Source organism: Notamacropus eugenii, chromosome 3 (genome assembly GCF_028372415.1).
Source record: "Notamacropus eugenii isolate mMacEug1 chromosome 3, mMacEug1.pri_v2, whole genome shotgun sequence".
NCBI classification, from domain to species: Eukaryota; Metazoa; Chordata; class Mammalia; order Diprotodontia; family Macropodidae; genus Notamacropus; species Notamacropus eugenii.
In genome coordinates, this window is record NC_092874.1 from 255,557,477 (window position 1) to 255,570,910 (window position 13,434).

Sequence of the window (13,434 nt, forward strand, 5' to 3'; positions counted from 1 at the left end):
AATGGGACTGAAGGTTGGCTGGTTTTGACATCTATTCTCTAGTGCTAAACCTATATTAATACTCTCTCCTTCTAACCCAGATGTTAGCTTAGTTTCCAGAGTTCTATGATATACAACACCATCTGGACTCTTCTGACCCACTCCTATAGTCAGTGCTAACACGGAGCCCTATTTGGGGAAAGAGAAATCAAGATGCAGAATAGAATGCCAGGCAAATAAAAAGTAAATACAGCTTAGTAGATAAATGAGAGAAAAGGCAGAAGACATCCACATAGATGATAGAGGGGGAAAACCTTCTATAATAAACAGAAAATATAAACAGATAAGTGTGCAAGGGGTTTAGTGTAAATAGAAATTTAGGGTCAAACTCAAGGGAGCCTGGGAATCACAATGATTAACAAGATCCAGGAGAATAACCAGATAGGGTGTGGTTTACCAGTATCTCCAAGGGGCAACACAGAGTGACCTGAGATGGGGATCTGAATAACATCTAAAGCATTCTATCTGCTATAGAGAAGAAGCAATCTAGAAAGGATTAGGGTTGAGAAGGGTGAAGCGTGATTATCCTTCATTGCCAAAGAAGACCATGCCATCAGAGAAATAATGACATGACTTGCACTTGACTTTGTTTTGAGTGAGGGAGGGCTGTGCAGGTCACTAGCCTCACTTCTCCTCCAGAGTCATCTGAATCCAGTGACCAGATATTCCTCAGGATGACTGGAGATGACTCAGGATGAGGCATTTGGGGTTAAGTGACTTGCCCAAGGTCACACAGCTAGTGAGTATCAAATGTCTGAGGTGAGACTTGAACTCAGGTCCTCCTGACTCCTGCACTGGTGCTCCATTCACTGTACCACCTAGCTGCTGGGTAGGGAGGTAAAGGCAGAAGAAAAGCAGAACTGGATTTTACAGGTAGCCCAGGGAGCAGCACCACAGAAAGAAATTCCAAGTCACAGGCTACCTGCTAGTTAGCATTAAGGATGCACATTTAAGAGTTATGGGGTATAGTGGGATAGTATATTAAAAACCATTTGCAAACCTTAAAGGGCTAAATGAATGTTAGCTATTATATCAGTGGAGTCAGAAGCATTTAACACAATTTCCTGCAGAGACAGAAGTCTTCCCATGGTTCCACTTCCATTGAACTTACATGGATTTGAGACATCTAGCTAGGATCAGGAGTGAAGGATGTATTACAAATTAATAGAAGTCATTTGGGTAAAAAAAAAGGATCATTAGATTTCAATCAAATGGAAGAAGATACTAAGACATGATTGTTGCTGTCACGCTTATGAAATAGACAGAGAGCTTGCTCAGATTTGCCCTTTCTGGTGGGTTCTAAAGAACATGTGCAGACATTCTCTGCCTTGTTCCAGCCTACCACATGGAATATTGAAGACTTGTTGATTCAACCATTCATGATCACTGTGAGATGACCAAAAGTATTCTAATTGGTGTAGAGCTGGAAGAATTGATGACCTCAGGGGTTGCTCCCCTTCATTGGGGGTACAGCCTCCGTGACATTTTTCTTCACAACTTGGAAGAAGTGGGACAACTTTGAGCTACCTACCAGGGCTAGGTGGAGAAGGGAAGGCTGGCTGCTCTATCTTGCACCATCCAGCCATGTGGCTGTGAGTACATGCCACATTCATCTCTTTTCATGTCTCTGACTTCACATAAAAATATATTTCAAGATGGCCTGATGGCCTTGTGAATTTAGGGGACCTGGAGGTCCCAACAAAGATCTGCTTAGTGGATGGAGCTCAATAGATATGGCAGTAGTGGCCACATAAGTGACTTATAGTCCATCCAAGGACGGCAGTAACTTTCACCAGCATGCCCTCTTGTGGCAGAGAGAGCTTATGGTTATGAAAGACATGGATCCCAGGATTCCACTAAGTAACTCACCCAGCAAGGAGTGAGGTAGCAAGGGGAAGGGATTAAGACTCTATTTAAAAGGGTAAGGATTTCCAGGACAGGAGTCTTGAGTTAAATCCTTTGCCATGTTTGCCTCTCTATCATTGTACCTTATGTTTAAGCCTACTCTTTCCACAGACTTTGTATATTTTTGTAGGAGAATGTGCCCCAGATTCTTTGAGGGGAGGGGAGAGAATGTTTAATACCAATTATTTGACCATTCTCAGTAAATAAATTCTTGAGGAGGAGGTGTGAAGCAATGGATAAAGGAGGAGATCTGAAGTTTAGAAGACCTGAGTTTGAATGCCACTTCAGATACTTCCTAGCTGTGTAACTCTGGGCAAGTCATTTAAATTCTCTGTGCCACAGTTCACTCATATGTAAAAAATGGGGGTATTAATAGCACCCACCTCTCATTTGAGGATCGAATGAGACAACCCACATAAAGCACTCTGTAAACCTAAAAGTGTTACACAAATGCTAGCTATTATAAATAACTTTTCTAAAAAACTAATTAGGTCTGGCTGACGGGGTTTTAATAGAGAATATATCAGTCAGGACCCATGAGTAACAGTACTAAAAACAGAGTGAGTAGCGGTCACTCTCTAAGGTCCCCAATCCATCAGCAAATTGGGGGGAGTGACTCCATAGAGGATGCTATATTTGTATCCAATCCAAAACATGCAGATTTTGAGTAGTATTATCTGGGACCTTAAAAGTGAAAGTTCATCCCTTACTTGAGGTTCGTTCTCATTCCTCAACCTAACATTGAAGACCACACACGCATACACAGAAAGAGAGAGAGAGAGAGAGAGAGAGAGAGAGAGACAGAGAGACAGAGAGACAGAGACAGAGAGAGACAGAGAGGGAGGTAGGGAGGGAGGGAATGTCTCCAATGGACTTTTCCAGCTTTACTTCACACTATTCTCCTCCACACTTCACTAGTTCCAGCCAAACTAGACTACTAACTGTTCCTCATCAATCACCAAGCATTTTAAAGTGTCTACTATGTGTCAGGCACTCTGCTCAGCTCTAGGGATAAAGAGGCAAAAATAAAAGTCTCTGTTTTCACAGAGCTTACATTCTATCAAGGGAGTGTCAAAGAATTGCCCAAGGAGAGGAATGAGACCTCTAGAGAGAGGTATACCTGTTAGTGGGAGGGAATGCCTGTGTCAAATGACTATGGAGGTCAAACTGAAAGTCCAAAGATTTATTAATGTGCAAAGAAAGAATGCTTATCTAGCTAATAGCAATTGCAATTTCCTAGGATACAGATTGAGTGTTTTTTACAACTTTGCAGCCTTGCTCAGAGAATATAGCCAAACAGCAGGTTTGAGGTGACCATTTAGACAATACTGCAGGCATCCTTATCCAAGGACAATAAGTAGTTGTTACAACAGTAGATGGGACTGTCTGAATTCAACCGCTAGCCTAGAACATTGATCAGTTAAGAAATTTGCCCAAGGTCCCACAGCCACTATGTGTCAGAATGAAACCAGCTGTTCTTGAGTCTGAGGTCAGCTTTCTGTCCAGCACACTATGCCACCTCTCCTAGAAAAGCACACAGAAATTATATGCAAAATAAATGCAAAGCAATTTGGAGATGAGGCCCTAGCTCCTGAAGGCATCAGAATCTCTCTGATCATGGAGGAAGGTTTTCTCTAATTCTTTTGAGTTGAATTTTCATCTAATTTTAAAACATATGCCTCACCAACCCTAGTTCGGGTCTGGAAGGAGCCTTCGCCTAGCCCTCTAGAAAACCCTTCACCTACCACATCTGGTTCAATATACTAACCCTACACTCATTAGAAGACACAGTCTAGTTAGGACACAAAGACAATAGGATCATGACATTAAAGCTTGAAAGGACCAATCCCCTCATTTTACAGACAAGAAAACTGAAAAATCAAAGAAATTGCCCATAGTGGCACAAGTAGTGGTAGCAGAGCCTGGTACCGAACCCCATTCTTCTGACTGTATACTGTACTATACTTTTTCCAACTGAAGCAGCTCCATGCAAGGTAGTCCAAAGAGGCAGGTTCCCATCATTCATATGGGAGGGCAGGAACATTCAGATTCCTGGTATAGCACACCATTTGTACTGGTTCTTGACAGACAACATGAGAGATTAGAAGGCAGGAGGGAGAAAACCCATCTGCAATCTTCCCCTTTCTAGGAGTCTCCTCTACAAAGCTTTCCCTAGCCTTCACTCCCTGGAACTTTTGAGCCTCCTCTAGGTTATTTAAAACCTAATTTGTGTTCACTAATCATAAAGGGATCAGGGTATAGACACCTTTACCGTTACTCTCACACCTCATTAATGCCTTCTGATGACTGGACCAAAGAGTGACACTTGTACACTTACAAAGTATCTGGAGGAAATCCCATGATTTTACCTAGGTGTTACCATTACTCCAATCAAGAATTATTTTTTCAAGCCCTAGGCTAGATTGTGAAGTTAACCAAATATCTTCAGCAGAAGTAAGTCTAGCAATACTGGGACCTGGTCAAAGATACCTTCAACTGCACAGTAATATAGGGTTAAAGGGGGCCTCAGGGAGAGTGTTCAGATCATGGGAGACATGGAGGAAGAGGGTCCTGGGATACCAGAAAGTTCCTGGGGGGAGGAGTCACTGTCTACATGGGAGTCAGGAGGGTTTATTTTCTCTAGCGTGGCTGTCTCAAGGGTTGGCATTAGGGCTTTTCATAACTTTCTCCCTTAATTAATTTTTCTTACTAAAGGCTGAGCTCATTTGTTTCTACATAGCAAATATATATACATATGTAAATATAATTATAATATTGTATATAATATGTATACATATGTATAAACATATACCCATATATGATAGTGTCTTATGGTCCATCCAAGAATGGCAGTAGCATTCAGAAGCATGTCCCCTTGTGACAGAGAGAGTTTGGAGTTAAGGAAGGCATGGATCCCAGGATTCTACTAAGTAGCTCACCCATCAGGGAGTTACCCTTAAGGAGAAGTTCATGAGGACTCTATTTTTCAAAGGGAAAGGATTTTCAGGACAGGAGTCTTGAGTTTAATCCTTTACCACATTTGTTCTTTATCTATCTTTGTACCTTACATTTATGCCTATTCTTTCTATAGACTTTGGGTACATTTGTAGGAGAGTGCCCCAGATTCTTTGGGGGGAATGTTCAGAGATATTCTCCCATCTTGGGACACCCCAACCACAGCCCCATTCCCCATTAGGTTACCAGTGCTTCCCTTTCTCTAGTTGGCAAACCACAGCACTCTCCTTTGTGTAGGAAATGCCTTCTTTGACTCATCAAAACATAGGTTCTAGTCTCATTTTCTATATAATTCTGCTGTAATTCCTAGTGGAAATTAGGAGAGGAAAGGGGAGGGGAGGGCATGTGAGGGGAGGAGAAGGAAGGAGAAGGGAGGAGAGGAGAGGAGAGGGCTGTAATCAGATAGATTAAACCTAGCTATGTGTGGTATTAGCCAGTTAATGCACTATCCCTCTCTAAGAATACAGCCTGGTGCTTTCATTGGAGTAGCTAATTCCTGATGAAAAAACTCATTCTACCAACTGTTAGCAACTTGTAGACATTGAAAGTTGCTTAGGGGCACTGAAAGATTAAATGGCTTTTCCATTATCATATAGCCAGAGGCAGAATTGGTCTCCAGGCCAACTCTCCATCCACTATGCAACCTTGTCTCTTAACAAAAATACAGATAACTCTAATATACAATAACTGATGTTAAATGTATTATTGAGCTACAACGAGCATTGGATTGTAAGCTCCTGAAGGACAAGGGCTATCCTTTACCTCTTTTTGTATTTCCAGTGCTTAGCACAGTGCCAACCACATAGTAGGTGCTTAATAAATGTATATTGAATTCAACTGAAAGAAAAGAGTGGATATTTGATTAGAGAGAACAGGGGAATCTTTTCAGAATGGTGCCACTTTATCTGGGTTTTAAAGGGTAGGTAAAAATTCAATAGGCAGAGAGGTGAAAGGTGAACATCATGGCATCCATGTGAGCAAAGGTACAGAGGTGAGAGTCCCCAAAACATGCTTGGAGAGAGCAGTCCAGTTTGATTGCAACAGATAGCATGTTAGTTTTATGTCATTTCAGTTGTGTCTGACTCTTTATGACCCTTGCACATTGAAGATGGTTTGCCATTTCCTTCTCCAGCTCATTTTACAGATGAGGAAACTGAGACAAACGTGGTTAAGCAACTTGCCCAGGGTCACACAGCTAGTAGGTGTCTGAGGCCAGATCTGAAGATAAGTCTTCCTGATTCCAGGGCCAATACTTTATCCACTAAGCCACTCAGCTGCCCCATAGATTGCACAGAAGGGAATAACTAACATGATAAACCTGGAAAGGTAGGATGGTGACAGATGATTCAGGGCTTTGTGAAGAGGCAGTTTACCAAAGGAGTACAGTCAGGAAGACCTTCATTCGAATCCACCTCTGACATTTACTAGCTGTGTGGCAATGAGCAAGTCACTTAGTTTCTCTGTAACTCAGTTTCCTCCTCTATAAAATGTACTTAATGATACCACCTACCTCGTAGCACTATTGCACAGACAACATGAGATAATATTTGGAAAGTGCTTTGCAAACCTCAAAGAGTTATCCAAATACTAGACAGCATTATTATTATTATAAAGATAAATGAGCTATATATATGAAGTAGTCTAAATTTAAAATGCAACATAAATTCCAGTTATTATTATTATTTATCAGGAGAATGTGATATTATTAATATTTATTATATATGTAAATATAATTATTATTGTTAATCAGAAGACTATGCTCTATAGGCACCTTAATCCAGGTAAAATGCCTATAAAGACTGGCAATGCTATGCATAATGAAGGAACTGGACTAGACTCTCCAATCCTATCAGGTAGGTGTCTGCTCATTCTGCCTCTGCATAAGGCCAGTCCTGATTTTATATCCACTGGCAATTTACAAATGCACTTCACTCTTTTGACAAATGGAAACTTACAAATGATAATACAATTTAGAATGTGCCAAGAAAAATAGGAGAAAATTGAGTTAACTCTTTTAATCAACAAGCATCTCAAACTGCTGATCATTTTAGTGTTTTGACAGATAAAATATGCTTATGGTTCCTGGCATTTATTTTCTATCTTAACTCTAGTAAAACTGAGATTAATATCTGATGCCCAGATAATAGCAGATTTATTGGACAAGGATGTGTGACTTTTACAATCATTTTTTATGACCCTTTTAAGTAATAAATCTATTTACTAGCACCTAGACTTTTGGGTCTTGTTCCTTGCCATGCAGTACACATGTAGATGTAATTTTCCTCTCATCACTCTTTACTGAATCCTGCAAAGTAGATGTTGGATTGGACCATGACATGGGCTATTACCAGAATGAATACTTTCTTATCACTTAGACAGAATGTACAAGAAAACTGTAATTAAATTGGCTCCATCAGGAGATGGCTGGCATATTTCTAGTGAAAACTCCTAACTGAGCAGCTTTTGAATTATGACAGGCATCCCAGGAATAACACCCTGCAATGGTCCTCTCACTCAGTCACAGTCCATGCAGCAGAATTCATGCTGGATTAGCCTAAACTGGAAAAGCTTTATTTTTCCCCCCAACAGGGACAACTAGAAGGTCTGCTTCAAAATGTCTTAGGGATTCAGGGGAATTTCCATTCACTATTAAGATGCACCAGACATCATACGGAAGCTCATGTAATTCCATTTTTATCAGCAAAATAATTTAAGTTATTAAGAGATTGGGGAAATCTGCTCAGAAAAAAAAGGAGCAAGATCCTCCATAAAGTTTTATAATTATTATATGTCTCTGTCACTATGTCTCCGTGGAATTCTCACCCTGGAAGATTGTTCCACCCTTATACCCCTTTTCTCTGATTGGGCAGCTCCTCTAAGAGCCTCCCTTTTAAAGAACTGCTCAGACCAGTCATACTCACTCCTCCATCCCTGTCTAAGCTACCTTCTTCCTCTTTCTTGTTCTCTCTTTTTATCTTCTTTATATGTGTTATTTTCTTCTTCCATTAGTATGTAGAATTAGCAGTGGATACAGCACCAGCCCTGGAGTCAAGAGGACCTGAGTGTGTGACCCTGGGCAAGTCACTTAACCCCATTGCCTCGTAAATAGACAAATGAATGAATAAATGAATACATAAGGAGAATGTATCTTTAAAGGTAGGAACTGTCTTTCTTCTTGTTTGCAATTCCCATTATCTGTGTTCTACTGTGTTTTTTTTTTAGTTAAATATTTCCTAGGTACATATAAATCTGGTTTGGGCCATATTTGGGAGTGTGGTCCACCATGATACTGGCAGGAGCTCCATGTTTGACACCTTTGCTCTAGACAACTCTTTAAAGCTACAGTGACAGATGTAATCTCTAACATTTGGAAGAGACTGAGGAGCCTACTTCTAGAAAGTCACAGTGACAGGTAATAGAAGGGGCCTGTTTCCCAGTATGAGTGTGTACATACATTTTATAGCTGGCTCTATTCTGTGGGCCACGTAAAAGAGGAGATGATTGATGACTACCCACATGACCAGACTGGCTTTTCTAGATCTTCTGGGATTGGAAGAGGATGAGCTGTTGCCGGCCTCTGAATGGGGGCAGGGCCTCCGACCCTTTTTCACTTGGAGCTGGCATGTTCTATTTTTTCCTGCTTAGGTGAAGGCCAGCAGAGATAGCTATGACATTGCGAGCTTTGAACAGCCAGAAGAGTGAGCCAACAGGAATTCCAGGAGCAGAGACCATGCCAGGTTTTTCAGTCAGCCAGTCTCAGCATCAAGGTCCCTCAGAAAGGCCTGAAGGACATGGCTCGGAGCAAGCAGAATCTAGAGCCTATCCAGAGGCTATGCCACATTTGGAAGTGAACTGGGTGGGACAAATACTTATTGAGAAATTACCTTTAAGTCTCTGCATACTCTCTTCGTGTATCAAGGTGCTATGGGGGGAGTATGCACCAGGTGTTGAGGGCGAGGGGATATTTGAACTTCTGTTGTTACTGCATTTGTGAAATAAATATCCCATTTTAAAATTTAATTGGTTAAATAGAACTGGGATGTTCATCACTGGAGGCTAATGCAGAAAATATAGTAGAATGGGGTTTAAGCCAATAGCATTTTAGAAAAGACCCTAACCCAACCATGAATCCCTAGAACACTGAGATAAGCTGCACAAATGTAGCTTATCTACCTCTGGAAAAGTGAGTCCATATTTCTTGCTACACAGAGAAGATGATGATCTAACGGTCAGCTCAGTTAAGTCAGCTTAACAAATGTTTATTGATTGATTGACTCACCTGTCTCAGTAGAGGGAGTTTTTATTTTCACCTGGGAGTTCCCTACACCAGTGAGATCACAGATCCAGTCTCTATCTCTGTCCTAAGTCTTGTCTAACCAAGTGCTAATAGTCATTGTATTTTCAAGCCTGGCATCCAAGAAGTCCTGATTTTTGGAGCATGGTTAGGGGACAAAGTGGTAACCCTTCCAAGCATATAGGCTGATGCTTCTGGGAAGAGGGCTAAAAGAGGTAGAGGAGTGATTGCACATTAATATGGAGGACTATCATTGTAGTATAAGGACAAGTATGATGAAAACAGAGAGCCTTGGGAGGACTTCCCTGGGTCATCCCCACTTGGGCTGCCTCTGAAGTAATACAAAGGAAAAGGAAAAAAATCAGAGAGTGAAGATAGTGTTCTAAATGGAAAGAACAATGCAACAGTGGACACTGGACACTACAGTAGACACTACCATGATAATGACTAAGCTTGGCCCCAAAGAAGAGATGGGAGAAGGCACCTCCCTCAGTGCTTTGAAGAACTAAGGGACTATAGTTGGGGAACCCTGCACATAATTTCAGACTCTCTCAATGTGTTGGTTAGTTTTATTGAAATTTTTTCTTCTTTTTTATTTTTTGTTAAAAAGTATGCTCTAGGAGGGGAGGAAGGAAGGTTATATTATAAAATGTGATTGATGTAAAAACAAAAGATAATGACATTTTTAAATTAAAAAAAAAACAGTTTATTGAGTTACTCCTACCCCTTAAAGTGCCATAATATAGTGCTTACAAGTACCTAGGTACCATCTAATCCAACTTTTCTTTCTCAAGGAAGAGATTGAGTCCCCAAAGAAGAGAGGTAATTTGCCCAATGTTTACTCAACTCATACTGAAATTGAGGCAGAGATGAACTCAAGTGGAGTCCAAATCTCCTTGATTCACAAACTTCTGGAGCAGGAAAGAACCTTAGAAAACAGAAAAGGAAACAAAGCCTCAGACTTAGTATAAATGTAGTATTTGAACCCTAGTCTTCTGATTCCCATTGCAGTACTCATTCAGCTAGGCTTTGAAATGTGGCCTTAGCTGCAACCAAGGCTCACTGGGGTGGTAGTGGTGGAAGTGGAGGCAGGAGATAGGGACTGGACTTTTCTGGTTACTGGCCCCTGGTCTCATGACTCAGACTGAACAGATGAAAAAGAGGGCCCTTGGCCTTTCTTGGGTGCTCTCTGGCCTAGAGAGAACAGTCCAGCAGTCTTCTTCGAGGAGAACTGGAGCTCAGACCTTCCTCAACCTGAAATAGGGTGGAATGGAGTAGGATGTAGATGGCAGAGGTTCTGTAAACTAACCCTAACTTGTTCTTTCATTCCTTGTTCTGTGTTGGAAACTCAGGTTATGCAGTTGTCCTGGCACTGAGGTGATCAGCTCCCTGGGAATAGGGTCTCCTTTCACACTCTGAGGGAAGAGCTCAGCCCCCACCGCACTTCCAACCTCTCCCCACATTATTCTCAACAGTGTCTCTCCTTACTAGCTGTGTGACTTTAGGTAAGTCACTTAACTCCAATAACCTTGCTTTCCCCCCTCAAAAAAAAAGAGTGTCTCTCTCTGCCTGTTGCTAGGCTTTGTCCACACCATCTTGTTATAAGACACAGATGCTTTCTTCCTCAGAGAAGTACAAATGCTGTTGACTCCACTGAATTTCCAACCCTAGGACAAAACCCAGATCACCTCACCCTGGTTATGGCTCTGGGCATCGTTTCTTGTAATTTCTTCTTAGTTTGGGATCCATAACTAGGGGAATATCTACAGTTGCTTCTTCTTGGTTATTGTTCATCTTTTATCCTCAAAGAGGACCACAATGACATCATTATACTAGGGGCAATGTATAGTGTGTTTGACTGTGGTTGATCAGACTAATACAAGGTCAAAAGGCTCTGCCACAGGTCAGACACAAATAGTCCATTTGAACCAATAGTGTATACAGCATTCCATGCTTAGTCCTCTGCCTCCCTACCAAAAGGGGTTATCTCCAGTCATCCTGATGAATATCTGGTCACTGGATTCAGATGGCTCAGGAGGAGAAAGTGAGGCTAGTGACCTGCACAGCCCTCACTCACTCAAAAGAAAGTCAAGTGCAAGTCATATCGTCATTTCTCTGATGGCATGGTCTTCTTTGGCAGCAAAGGACGAACACTGGCTACCAAAATAAGGGTGATATAGTTTATCATCTTCCCGAGGGCAAGCCTGGCTATCCCAATTGTTCACAATTTAGTTTTGTTTTCTTGTTGTTCTCATTGATGCTATTGTAGTAATTCTATATTTGTATTACTGTATAATTACACATTTTATCTCAGGTCACTAGATGGCATAGTGACTAGAGTAATGGACTTGGAGTCAGAGTTCAAATGCTGCCTCAGACACTTGCTAGTTGTGTGACCCTAGGCAAGTCACTTGACCTCTCTCATCCTGTTTCCTAATCTGTAAAATAAGGATGATGCACAGAAGTTCAGTTCTCGACCATAAGAGGTCTGCTTTCTGCCAGAAACTACCAGTGCAGCCAAGGAAAGCATGCCTTACCAATACCCAGCATTGACACCAGAGCAAAAGGAAGAATCATCTGATATAGCTCACTGAATTGTTGCTCCGGGCAAGGGAATCTTGGCAGCAGATGAGTCCTCCAGTAGCATTGAAAAGAGGCTGCAGTCCATTGGAACAGAACACAGAGGAAAATCGGTGTTTCTATAGGCAGTTGCTTCTGACAGCAGATCTTCTAGTGAACTCCTGTATTGGAGATGTTGTCCTTTTCCATGGGACACTCTACCAGAAAGCCAATGATGGTAGTCCCTTCCCCAAAGTCATAAAAGATAAGGGTGGCATTGTGGGCATTAAAGTGCACAAAGGTGTAGTGCAGAGACCAGTGGTGAGACTACCACCCAAAGTCTGGATGGGCTGAGTGAGCACTGCGCCCAGTATTAGAAGGATGGAGCTGACTTTGTCAAGTGGCATTGTGTACTGAAGATTGGAGATAATACACCTTCCCCACTTGCCATCATGGAGAATGCCAATGTGCTGGCCCAATATGGTAGCATTTGCCAGTAGAATGGCATTGTCCCTATCCTGGAGCCAGAGATCCTCCCTAATGGAGAATACGATCTGAAGTGTTGTCAGTATGTCACTGAGAAGGTCCTGGATCCTGTCTACAAAGCTCTGAGTAACCACCATGTCTATCTGAAGGGACTTTGCTGAAGCCTATCATGGGCACCCCTAGTCATACCTGTACCCAGAAATATTCACATGAGGAGATTGCAATGTCAACTGTAACTGCCCTTTGTTGGACTGTGCCTCCTGCAGTCACTGGTATCACTTTCCTCTCTGGGGGTCAGAGTGAAGAGGATGCCTCCATCAACCTCAGTGCCATCAATATCTGCCCCTTGCATAAGCCATGGGCCCTGACCTTCTCTTATGGCCGAGCCCTGCAGGCATCTGCCCTCAAGACCTGGGGTGGAAAGAAGGAAAACGTCCAGGCTGCCCAAGAGGAATATATTAAGTGGGACACAGCTAACAGCCAAGCTGCTCAAGACAAGTATACTCCAAGTGGAAATTCAGGAGCTGCAGCCAGCAAGTCTCTCTTTGTCTCTAACCATGCCTACTAACTTAAGTCAAGGCTTTCCACCTAACACTAACACTCCTAACACTCCAGGCCATCCCTCACAGTCCAGAAGAGGCTGAGATCCCAGAGCTTTGTGCTGACCTATCCCATTCGTTTCTAATTGTGTGGTACTGTTGCTCTCTGGTGAATCTAATGACCCTTCCTCAGCCCACTTTTTCCAATAAACAACTATTTAACAAAGTAAAAAAATAAGGATGACGATGATGATGGTAATAAAAATAGCATGTACCTTTCATGGCTGTTGTGAGAATCTAGTGAACTAACATACACAGAGTTTTGTGAGTCTTAAAGCACTAAATAAAAGCTTGTCATGATTACATTGTTTTCCTGCTTATTTCACTCTCCAGTGGTTCACCCAAATCTCATGTCTCTCTGAATTCTTCAAAGTTGTTCCCCAGAGCTTTGCTTGAATATTCCCTTGTTTCATCTCTCTTGTGAGAGTTTGCTGCTTACCTCCCATCAGGAACCTCAAAATTCTGCAAACATTCCCCCTGCCCCATCTATCTAACTGGAGTCTAGTCTGGAGTAGGTAGCATCACCACTTGTATGCT

At 41.9% G+C, this 13,434-nt stretch overlaps 1 pseudogene; it reads left to right on the forward strand.

Annotated features, from left to right (window-relative positions):
- The first annotated feature begins 11,723 nt into the window (after positions 1 to 11,723).
- Positions 11,724 to 12,965, forward strand: LOC140534416 (fructose-bisphosphate aldolase A pseudogene; annotated as a pseudogene).
- Positions 12,966 to 13,434: the final 469 nt, after the last annotated feature.